Raw genomic sequence first — 12713 nt, forward strand, 5'->3', positions numbered from 1 at the left:
AAGAGGTGATTCATACATAAAATTCGTCATGGCTGCCACAAGAACTTTCAATCAGATGTATGTGTGGGGGAGTTCTTTTTGGAAGTTAATTACTAGGTAAGCACTTGCTCAATTCAGACTGAGGATGTACTCTGCAAGGAAAGAGCCTTCCCTGGTGCCATCTTCCTAACCTGAAGCAGCCCCAGACAGCTGCATTTCCCAAGGTTTGCTAACCTCCATGTGGAGCCTGGAAATCTCCCAGAATTAGAACACATGAAGCTGCCTTATACTGAACCAATTGTCTACTCAGACCAGCAGTGGCTCTCCAGGGTCTCAGGCAGAGGTCTTTCCCATCACCTACTTGCCTTGTCCCTTTAACTGGAGATGCCGGGGATTGAACCTGGGACCTTCTGCATGGTGAGCAGATGCTCTACCACTGAGCCACAGCCCCTCCCCCTAATAGAACTTATCCCCTAGATAGAACCTATCTCCAGGAGACAGAGGTCAGTTCCCCAGGAGAAAATGGCTGCTTTGGAGGGTGGACTCTATGCATTATACCCCACTGAGTTCCTGCCCCTCCCCAAACCCTCCCCTCCTCAAAGTTGGCAACCCTATATTTGCCCCATAGAGGAACGTATGTGTAGCCACCAGCAGCTCCCCAAAATCAGAAGAATGGCATTGGGGGGGGGGTAGGATGAAACCCTTTTCTCTGAGCATCACAGTCCTGAAACAAATTGAGGCTGTGCTTGCCTGGGAATTAGATTCCAGCAGGGAACTCCACTTTTGCCAAATGTCCATGTAGGGGACATGTTTGAATTGGCCTTAGGTAAGCTTGCCAGACAGGGGCTGGTAACTTTGGGAGCTTTTGAGGTAGGGCCAGGCATCGTATCAAGCAATGCTGCAGCATCACTTTCAGTTGTGTAACCAAAAGTGACACCATGGCATTGCTGTGATGCTGTAACAATCCCCCCAACCTCTATGGTTTTGCTAGACTGCTACCACGACGTCACTTCTGGTTACATGACCAGAGGTGACCTCAAGGCTTTGCCACAATGTCACTTAGTATTCACATAGATGTGTCCAGAGACAAGATGCATCTACTCCACTCAGAGATTCAACTTGTTAAGATCCGAGGAAGGGAGCTGAACCCTGAAGAACTCTAGCAAGGGGAAAGTAGGCCAATAATTGCCTAGTTGTAGGTACAAGAAAAAGCAGTATGAGTAGGAGCATAATAGTGCCTCTGCACTGCAAACTACATGGAAGAGTGGGGGGGGGGCATGTTTTCATTGCTGGTGCAAGGCTATCTGAGAGGATTGACTAACCTTTGAAATAACCGTAAGTCCAATAAAACAATACAATTTTATTTAACAGAAGAGAATTGTGGTGTTAACTGGCCACAACTTATTTTCTTAACTGTAAAAAACAGCTGTAAGGATTGGCGCAGCATCTGGGGCAGGATCCAGAACATCTGCCGACCCCAATGCGGACTGATGTTCCTATTCCAGCGGTCCCGCTGGAATAGCTGGGGATGGCAGTAACGGGATATACCTGGGCGTGAGCCATTTGATAAAATCCTCTGCCATCCTAGGGAGAGACCAGCCTGGCCGCCCCAGAACTGGCTTGCCTTGCCACCATGTCTCTCCCCTAAATCCCTTATGGGGATTCCCACAACAGAGGAAAGGGGTTCGCAGACCGCTTTCCTCCCAAAATGGATCCTGCCCGATGCACACCCCGCATAAGTTGTAACAATAAAGCAATACATAATACAGCTATGTTATTAACTAGCATCCATGCCTAACTTAGGGAGGGAGGGTCAAAAGCAGGCAACGGACTGAAGCCCCCCTCAAGCGACTTCTCTTTTTATTTGGAATAGACGGACCGGGGAGGGAACTATCCCCCCACTCCATTCTATTCCCCCCACCTTTTTCCAATGGTTATTAACCGCTCTCTATTTTCCACCCCCTCTCTTTGGGGGAGAGAGCTGATTGGCCACCAGGCAACGGCCCACCGAGCCCCCGAGCCCAGCACAGAAATGCCACCCTCTCGCCTGGCCCCAGCAAACCTGGCTCCAGGTGATCCTGGAACCAAGGACTTGTGGCGTGTGATGCCATGATATCATGGCGATGCTCCAGGAATTTTCCAAATCTGTCTGGTAAAAATCATAGGGATCTGAGAAACTCCTAGAGCATCACTGCAACACCATGACATCACTTCAGAGTGTATCACTTTCTCCCTCGCTTTATTCTTACTGCTCCACTGAGCAGGAGCAGAAACGCAGAGCCAGGAGGCAGGGGAAAGGATACCTGGCCGCCATAGGGAAGAGTAATTATATCATAGACGACCACAGACTAATTTTTGGAGTACAACAATTTATCTAAATATCTGGGAGTATGAGCAATTGGGTTTCTGTCTTCCCAGATAAACGCTGGTTCTCCAAATCATGTTACTCAAGGTTCCAGGAAAACAAAAGCCATACCTGCGCCGCCCCTAGCTTTAAACACCTCAGTTCCCAGAGTGAGACCCTATAAAGGGTTTGGATAGAGATTAATGAAGTGAGCCAGTGTGGTGTAGTGGTTAAGGTGTTGGACTAGAATCTGGGAAACCTGGGTTTGAATCCCTACTCTCTTTCAACACTGGCATGTGAGACGTCCAAGGAATACCAGGGGTGTGACATGGAGGCAGGCAATGGGAAACAATCTCTGAATGTCTGTTGCCTTGAAAATCCTACGGGGTTGCCGTAAGTCAGCTGTGACTTGATGGCAAAGAGAGAGTGGCCTATCTGTCCCTCCAGAGCTCTCAGCCCAAACCCCCCCCCCTGTCCCCGAGAAACATGTCGCCTCTGGGGTCGTTGCTGCTGGCCCCAGGGGTGCTGGTGGGGGGGCTGTCCCTGGGTGGGTCCACATGTGGGCAAGCCCCTTCCTGCGTGTCACAGTGAGGGGCCACCCACCAGTGGAGACTATGGCAGTGGAAAGGAATACTTTACAGTGGGGGAGAAATGGGGTGGAGAGTGAGGAGAGGGGTCCCGGGGAGTGGCAAGGCACCCCAGGGTGACACGCTGCTGGAGACCAGCCAGAGTCGGCAGAGGCCATGGGCGAGATGTGGCAAGTACCTGGCATGGAGGTGGGTGACCATGCAAGGCACAGAAAAGATCAATGAGTGGCCGCGTTGGGCACTCGTCTTGTTGAGCTTCCAGTCCTGGGCACTCTCCAGTGCCAGTAAGAGCCTGTGTGGGGTGTGGATGGGCAATTGGAGTGGCGAGCTCACCGGCCACTGTCCCAGAAGGTCGGTGAAACAATGGGGGCCCAGACGCTGCCGGGGAGGTCTCACTGGCCGATCCTCATGGAGAGCACCAGAGGCAGCAGGTGTGAGCTGCCCATGCACAGGTGTTAGTGTGTGAGTGTGGTATGGTGAAGGGACCAGGAGTGGCAAGCACTGTCAAGGGCCACCACCTGGGGGGAGGGGCTGGCCACGGCAGGATGCACCCTGCCTCCAACTCACCCAGGTGATTATTCTTGGCACAAGAGAGCCCCCCCAATGGGGGAGATATTTGATAGGAGAAAAGAGCTTGTCACACCGGTCAACAGCAGATCTTCAGGTTCCATTGTCCTGCCCCCTGGGTGTGCTCCACATAATGGGCACACATTTGGCTTTACACCTACACTTGAAAATTGGTGGGTTGGGCTTTGTGAGCCCATGCCAGGGCAGAGGCCCTCTGATTGGATTAGTATTCCCATGGCCATGCAATGTCCAGATCGGGGTGGTGGTGGGGATGAGGAAGCTGCAGCAGAATGCCTCCACCTCGAGACCAGCAGCCAGGTGATATAGAGGAAAGGACCCCTCCAGATAGGGTGGTCTGGGGATTGACCTCGCCAACAGGATGGCTGCCTGCAGGATCTCCCCCTCCCCTGCTCATCCCGAGCCGGGAGGGCAGATGCAAGTGGGCAGGCTGGGCCGACGATCCGAAAGCCGTTCATGGTGGCATGCAAATGAAGGGGTGGCTTCTGGAGTGACAGTTGGGTTGAGGCATTTGGGCGCACCTCCAGTATGTTCCTAGCATCTCTCCCTCGCCCTGCTCTCACCACCCCATGCCAGTCTCTGTGCCATGGGCACTGGGGACCGACACAGAGGTTACCCCCACACCTCCAGAAAGGAATAGAGCCTCCTCACAAGGCCTGCAGCCCACCCATCCCTGAGGGCCCGCCAAGGACTCCAGTGGTGCATGCTGCCCCAACCTTGCTGCCCCCAAGGGGCTGCCACACCCCTTGATCCCCAACCCCCCTTCCTAATGGACAGAGACGTACACCAGTTCTGAGTGTCACTTTATTAGGCTGGTGTCAAGGGCCAGGTGGGTCCACAAGGCGGACTGGGAGGTGTTGACAGCTGACCAAGGCACGGCATGGAAACATGCAGCCCCCAAGAAGAGCATCCTCAGATTGCCCATGCTGGCTGGGGTGCTGCGAGGCTGGTCGGGGCAACCACTAGATAGACACCACTGTTGAACCCCAGGAGTGCCATGAGGGAGTGGGTTGGCACGTGCCGAGGGCATGGGGAGGCACCTCCACCATCACTGCCTCTGCCCCGATGGTGCCGCCGCTTCCTCAACAGCCAGACCTTGTCATCTGCAAAACCCATAAACATATTGCACTGGAGGGCAATACCGAGTGGCTCACACTCTCCCGAGGGCTCATCAGAGTGCCCTCTTATTCTGTAGAGACAGTCACCTTGCCCACGGCTCCTGTCACAAGTGTGAGCTTGCCCACCCACACACCAAGTCTGCCAGGGAGACTCGAGCATGAGACGGTCCTCCCCCAGTATCCAGGGGAGGCCCAGGCAGAGTTCCCATTGAGGAAAGTTGAGAGGTGAAAAACCGCAAAGTCCCCACCTCGGGGAGTTGACCGGCAGCATGCCACCCCACACAAGGCTTACTTGTCAGATGTGGCTCAAAGAGCCGCTTTTGAAGGATTTCCCACCCAGCCAGTCCCCCCCTTCCGGGGACACACCCACTTCCTGCCTTCCACCATTGGCCGGCCACCTATGCAAATTCCCCAGCTACCAGGGCAAGGTGGGCTGGGCGCTCACTGCATGACTGATCTGGTCGCATGGGAGACTGCATGGGGCTCAATGGGCTGCGCCAGGTTAATACCTGGAGTAACTTTGCACCATCAAAGTGGGCGTTCCTCAGCCAAATGCACTTTGGAATGGTCCGAGTGTTCGGAATGCCCCCAGGAATGCTCCTTCGGGGGATGGCAGCCGCCTCTACACTTCTGTGGCGCTGGCGCCAGCCTAGCTCGACATACGCCATTGCCCAGCCCTTTCTGGACGGCGCAAGTGCCTCTAATGCCAGTGTAAGCTCCTGCGTGCCTCCTAAGCCCATTCGCCCCCCAACCTCAGGTATGGGCTCAAAGTGTCCAAAAGGGCATTGTTCCTTCTCCTTTGGAACATCTCAAACTTTGTGGAATTTATGCTTCCCATAGCAGAGCCATCGTGCGATTACAGTTCCAAAAGTAAGATAAAGTTACCGTTTTACATATTGCTTTTCCAGAATGGCTGGACTGGAATGGCAAAGTTAAACCTGACTGCAGTGCACAGTCAAGTTTAATGAGAGGCAGGATGTGTAGCTATTAGACTGTTACAGCGCACTTAAGTTACACTCTTCTAAGCACACTGACTTCACTAGACTTGGAATTAGGTCAGAACCTCACTTGGTTATGCAACTTAGCTTTGGGGCAGTCCATCTCTCTCAGCCTAACCTTCCTGCGAGGATAAAGCAGGGGAGGGGGACCTATTTATGCAACCCCTGAGTTCCATGGAGGAGGGGTAGGATAAAAATGTAACAGAATGTAGTAATAATAATTTTGGTGTCCTCGACATAGAGCACCCCACAAATGGGTGAGATCAGCAGCTGCCCTTAGCCAAGCATTGTGGCTTCCCCCTTTGTGGAATGGTCTGCTTGAGGAGGACAAGAAAGATTCCACACTTCTGTCATTCCACAGACTGTGTAAAATGGAATCAGTTATGAGGGAGCTTTCATAAAGGAAATAGGGTTATTATTTATTAAACTAATATTGTTCATATTATCTTATTTGAACTGCATTGATTTTGAATATTTAAATTCCAGTTGCTGCATTATGTGTGGTACGTGATATGGTATGTCTTTATTTTATTGGACTGTTTTCCTAACTTTTTAATCTGCTTTTGATTGTCAGTGAGAAAGGCAAACTATAAGTACAGTAAAATAAACAAAAAATGTGCAGCTTAAAGAACTTATAGCTCTTTTCCTGGTTGCTGTGCATAGGTGAAAAGGAAAAAAAACCCCACAGAGTTTGAGTGTTCAAAGCTATTAACATATACCAGTAATCCTGTCAGGAAGGTAAGTGTAGACCTAGGGCTGGGAGTAAGTGAAGTCATAGGTGAGATGAAACGTGAACCAAGGGCTTCCAGGACAGATCATTCTCTTAGCCACTTCATGAAAAGGTGTAGAGTATCTTGTCCTCATCACTAATGCATCGCAGCTAATCCCGAGTCCCCACTGCTTCTCTTTTAAAAAAAATTAAGGTCTGAATGTGATAAGAACCTGTAAACTATATAATTGCTCCAATAATTAAAAGTCACATTTCAGAAATCCCCTCCATCCTCATTGTGCACAAACGATTAATTGAAACAGTGGGAGAATTATTGGTTAAGGAATTAATTTCTCATTTTTCTAAGCATCATAATTATATTAATGATAATTGTTTCTAAATGCTAGGCTTGCAGTAGCCTCCTCCACACTCAAAACCTACCTCATTAAGCCGGACTCAAGTCTTTCATCTTCCCTAGTAACTTAAACTGAGTACATACCATGTTGCAACCTACGTCAGTAACTATGCATGAAACTTGAAAAGAGGACCTCCCGTCTCTTCTGAATTGGCCACTGAAATTCCAGTGCGTGTAGCTGTGGTTTTATAATTTATAATCCTAGGACATTTCCTTGTATCTGTGAGCCCAAATTCAGGGCTGTGTTGCTTTACACAAAAATTTCTCCCTGCATGTTCACTAATACACACACGTACAAAAATCAAACCAACATATATACACTGTCACTTGTGGAGAACATTCAAATGTTTGTCTTTGACAGGTAATTATTAATTGGGAACCCCTGGCAGAATAGACATGGTGCTTGATTTTCACGTAGGGCAGTGCATGGTACTGTGCCTGGATTTGTCCACGCAACAGTGTCAAAATCTTGTTGAATGGAGTGGCTCTCCTTTTACCTCTTACCAGTTTTGTTGGTCTCTGAAGCCTACATTCCTGTGCTGTTTTATGCATATGCTCAAAAATCCTGAACATGCTCTCACACCTGAATGTTTTTCTAAAAGTAAAAAAGTGCGTATGAGATCAAAGAAAATATTTGCATGTCTAAAACTACTCATACTTGTTAAATATTTGCTGCTTTTAGCCATTGTTTATAAAGTGCTTTGGGTCAATCAGAGATGAAAGGTACTTTAGAAGCAGGGTTCAAAATTGTTCAGATAGTCCTTTTTATCTCCTTTGGTTCGCTAAGATAGCAAACAGATGAGCTGCACAGAACTCTTGAAACTTGAGAAATATGTTCCTGATTTCTTCGGAATGAAAAGGAACAGCACTTTAGCTAACTCAGTCTTCATGATATTTATTCCAAACTCTTTAATAATAATAATACAATATTGTATTTATATGGCATCTATATCCCCACCCCCGCATAACAAATATGGGGTCAAGTACGGGGTCAATTTGCATCAGGAAAATGGCACAGAGGAAACGACTAACTTAGCTGTTCTTCCTCAACACATCGCTAAATTAGCACTCCTCCTTTGGCTGCATTTACCTATTTTCCCCGTATACATTCTCCTTCTACATTCCCTTACATTAAACAGTGTACATGAATGGGTAGTTTGTGGTCTTGCTCTGACATCTCATAGGTTTACCAATCCTCAGGTGGGGCCCAGAGTTCTTCAAGAATTACAAGTGATTTCAAGACTACAAAGATCAGTTCACCTGGAGAAAGTGGTAGCTTTGGCGAGTAGACTCTATGGCAGGGGTGTCGGACTCAATTGTTATGAGGGCCAGATATGATATAAATGTCACTTGGTCAGGCTGTGCCTCACTGGCCCAAATCGAGGGGCGGGGATGGCTGCCTCGGTTGGCTCGCGGACCGGATAAGAACTCTCATGGGGCCGGATCCTGCCAGCAGCCCTTATGTTTGACACCCCTGCTCTGCGGCATCACATCCTTTCTGGGCTCCCTCCCCTTCCCAAATGTCACCCTTCCCAGCCTCCCAAGGGTGCTGCTAGTCTCAAAAAGGTTGGAGACGCCCTGTGTTAGGGCATATTTGCTCTCCCCCTTCTTTTGCCTTCCTTACTTTTCACATTAGGTTGGATCCTACAGATCCTGCAGGAATTTGCCTTTTTTTTTTTTTTTTTTGCTATGGTACTCTGAAAGATTATGTACAACTGACTGCGGAGGATATAAATATTGACATTCAATTTTCCAATTGTTCTTGCATTATTCCCACTCATCTCCACAAAATTAAATGAAGATGGAGTTACAACAAAAGTTCATATAAGTTCACTGAAGTCAACGGGCTTAGAACGGTGTAACTCTGCGTAAAATGACACTGCAAGGCTAATCTCTCTCTCTGTGTGTGTGTGTGTGTATGTTAAGTACTGCCAAATCGCTTCTGACTCTTGGTGACCCTATGAATCAAAGTCCTCCAAAATGTCCAATCGTTAACAGCCTCGCTCAGGTATTGCTAACTGAAGGCTGTGGCTTCCTTAATAGAGTCAATCTATCCCATCAATTCTATGATTCTATGATATCTCATCATAGCAGCAAGTAAGGTTGGCAGGTCCCTCTTCGGCACTGGCAGGAGGTTTTTGGTGCCGAGCCTGAGGAGGGTGGGGTTTGGGGAGGGGAGGGACTTCAATGCCATAGAGTCCAATTGCCAAAGTGGACATTTTCTGCAGGGGAACTGATCTCTATTTGCTGGAGATCAGTTGAAATAGCAGGAGATGTCCTGCTACTACCTGGAGGTTGGCAACCCTAGCAGCAAGGCTAAGTAGACTTTTGTTATTAACTTCCAGAATTTTAGCATAGTTCCTACCACAAGGGACATATATTATGTGGCCTCATATCCCAACCCAAACTTGGTTAGTAACTTGTTAGGAATGCTTACATAACCAGTCACAACAAGAATTGGCAGTGGCAATAACAGCTATAATACATTTCCATACAACGCACTCAAACAACCCATAATGATAAGGAATAGAGTTTTTCCATAAACTACAAAGTGTAGATAGGACAATAGGTATTCTTCCATTCATTAGCTCCTGTTAGCTCAGTTTATCACCAGCAGTAGAAACTCTAATTAGTGCATAAATCAGTCTTCATAATTGTACTGAATGAATGAGATGACCTTAAATTATTGTAAATGTAACAGGAAAACATAATACAAATCCTTTGCATCCCAAGGAGTAGTTACACTTATTATTGACATTCACATTATCTGATGCAATTTTGCTGAAATGAAATTTTCATATAGTTTTTACTCTGTATAACTGAAAGTGAATAATAGCTGCCTATTTGCTGCCCAGAAACACTACTTTTTTTTTTTTTTACAAGCCAGACAGTATGCTGTGCTATATACAGACTCTCATACCAGAAGATCGTGACACCTCTTCTTGCTTCTGGAAGTTTTAATTCTCCTAACCCAGTTTTTCACTCAAATAACCACTTGAATAAGCTATGCCTGCAGGAAAATTTAGAGCATGTTGAGATCTGTGTTCACAGCCTGGGAAAATAGCAGAAGAGGGAGGAGAGGGAATGAAGATAAGATACATTTGCCCCCAGGAGCAAGTTTCCCATTCTTTCTTCTGGTTTTGCAAGTAGTTTTAACTTGTATTAGTACACATGGACACTCATTGGGCATGATTCCACCTTCTTCATGCAGACAAGGCTTTCTTTAAAGCTTGTCTGGTTGGGGTTAAAATTAGCAGATCTTGACTTCATACACCATAAAACAAACAAATGAAATACTTCTTGTATGACTCACCCTGTCTTACATGTTGCTGTTGCCTTCATTAGCTTTGTACAAGCGGTTGAATCTTCGAGCACAAGAAGGTGTGTCAGCATTAACTATGAGTATAGATCAGTGGCTCCCAACCTTTACAGAGTATGAAGACCCCTTTTTAACATAAACAATGTTGTTCACTCCTCCTCCTTCACATGATAGTACTTGTAAGAAATAGTTGTTTCCAATGATTGAGAAAATGCATACTGACAAAAAGATCAAAATGACAGTGCTTAGTGCATGTATCGATTTGTGGACTCCTTGCAATAACTGTGGCCCCCAGGGATACCCAGACCCCAAGTTGGGAACCATTGGTGTAGATGTTTGCAGTGAAACAAGGAAGAAACAAAGTGATTTTCTTCTGGTCTTGGTAGATCAGACACTAGCCAATACAAATATTATTTAATTAAGATATGCTTGCCAACCGTGAGAACAACGCCAACCTGATATCTCAGAAGCCAGAAGAATGACTCAATAAGGCTTCTAGTCAGGGGCCCGTCTAACTAAATTATGCCTGGTAACACACATTTCATCATATTACGGTGTAGTTCTAAGGAGGTAAGCCAGTGTCTGAGCTCTAGTACTTCAGGTGGGAGCTCACATTACTGAACGCTTTGCCATAATAAACTCCCTCCACATTTAAAAAAATTAACAAACTAGTTTAGAACACTTCTCCCTTACTTTCTTTGTGAAGGGATTTCTTTTATATGAGGAAGCCTTCACTCTCAAGAATCCCCACACAGCCCAAAGTTCTGCCATTGCCATGAGAACTAGGCAAAAGTGATGCAAAGTAATATGAATTATGGGGGGGGGGGGAGATCAAATTTGCTCAGATACAATGTATAAAAGGTACAGAATTCTGTATTGTTAATGCAGAATTTATCTTGATGCATAAACATTTTTGAAAATACAACCTGAACACTTATCTTGCCTGACGTCTTATGCTTGACAAGAGGATATCTCTTGTCTTGCCCTCATCTGGATAATAACAGAATACATGAAATAATCTGAAGCATCAGATTAATAATGGGGATATCTAGGTTCAAATCCCCACTCAGCCGTGAAGCTCACTGCGTGACCTTGGAGTAATCAGTTTGGCTCTCTTTCTCAGCCTAATCTCACCTCACAGAGTCCTTGAGAGGATAAAACAGAGAGGAGAACGACGGATGCCACCCTGAGCTCCTTAGAGGAAGGGTGGAATAAAAACTATGAGATAACTTTCAGAGAAATAACTTGCCATCTAAGTTTTAAAACAAAGAATAAAAAGAAAAATATTATGTAGCTGTAAAAATGATATAATAATGCAGATAGTAATGTGTGTGGTACTTATGATAATGAGCCTCTCTCAATTGAAATTTTATAATGTTCCCTGAGCGTGGGGAAGAGAAAATAAGGAGCTGGGCCACAGGGCTCTATCATTTGTCCACAAACCCTGGGGACAAACTGGTCAAAAGAAAAGGGAGGGAAAGCTGTAAAGGGCCTTGGGAAGGGCCCTGGGGAGACAAAAGAGCTGTTCTTGTTCTGAAGTCAGGACAGACATAGTCAGTGGGTTAGGGAAGACCTGTGCCTCCTGCATTGCGTGCTTCAGACCTGTATTTACCAAGAACTATAGAAAACAGTATATATTACTTATTCATTTTGTGCTCTATGTTCTATATATGTTTACTAAATCCATTATATTTTGTCAAAGAACACAGATTTTAATGGTTGTGATATATATTTCTAATTATTTTGTGTGTCTTGTTCAAACATTCAGCCCTGCCCCTGCCGATAACCTTTACAGAAATTGCACTCAAAAACTGGACAATTGCAAGGAAAAGCCTTGAGTAATTTCAGTGTCTGACAAAACTGATCTCCATTTAATAATCTGACTTTCTGTATTATCATTCCAAGTAATTAATAGAACGGAACCTCACTTCTACACATTCAGAAATCTGGAGAAGAAAGGAAATGATAAGATTCCAGTCAGCACGGCAGTACTGATGACTGGATTACCAAGCAGTGGCAGGCATATCTTGGGAAATGGTCATCTGTGTTCACCCAGTGTGAATAAACTGCTTTATTTCCCGTCTGTTGTGCATTAAAATTGGACTAGTTTATGGCAGTTATGTTCTGACTAGACCTAGTGATTAAGAAAATGAGATGTAAGCTATGAAGCTGGTGGTGGTGGGAAGTGCTGTTAAGTTGCAGCTGACTCCATAGGGTTTTCAAGGCAAGAGATGAACAGAAATGGTTTGCCATTGCCTGCCACCATGTAGTGACCCGGGACTTCCTTGGTGGTCTCCCATCCAAGGACTAATCAAGGCTGACCATGCTTAGCTTCCAAGATCTGATGAGATGAGGCTAGCCTGAGCCATCCAGGTCAAGGTACTATGAAGCTACCTGGTTCAAATCTCTATCAGGCATGAGTTCCCAGGATGACCTTAGACTCATCAACACATCTACCTTTAGGGATGGTTGTATTACAAAACGTGCTATATAAATAGTACCATATGATGCAGCTTTTAACGAGTAGGTTAAAGCCAACAGATTTTCGGGTTAATGTCTTATTATGACCAAATAATGCGATCAGCACTCTCCCTCCCTTTCAAACATAGCATGATCTAATCAGATAGGAAGAATTTGAAGAGGCAACAAGCTGAGATGC

The 12713-nt window shown here is 46.1% G+C and overlaps 1 non-coding gene across 1 annotated transcript; it reads right to left on the reverse strand.

Annotated features, from left to right (window-relative positions):
- Positions 1-358: 358 nt before the first annotated feature.
- TRNAG-ACC (transfer RNA glycine (anticodon ACC)) lies at positions 359-430 on the reverse strand. Its single transcript has one exon. It is a non-coding gene; the product is annotated as a tRNA-Gly (tRNA).
- Positions 431-12713: the final 12283 nt, after the last annotated feature.

The sequence above is a fragment of the Euleptes europaea genome, unplaced genomic scaffold, assembly GCF_029931775.1.
Source record: "Euleptes europaea isolate rEulEur1 unplaced genomic scaffold, rEulEur1.hap1 scaffold_44, whole genome shotgun sequence".
NCBI lineage: Eukaryota > Metazoa > Chordata > Lepidosauria > Squamata > Sphaerodactylidae > Euleptes > Euleptes europaea.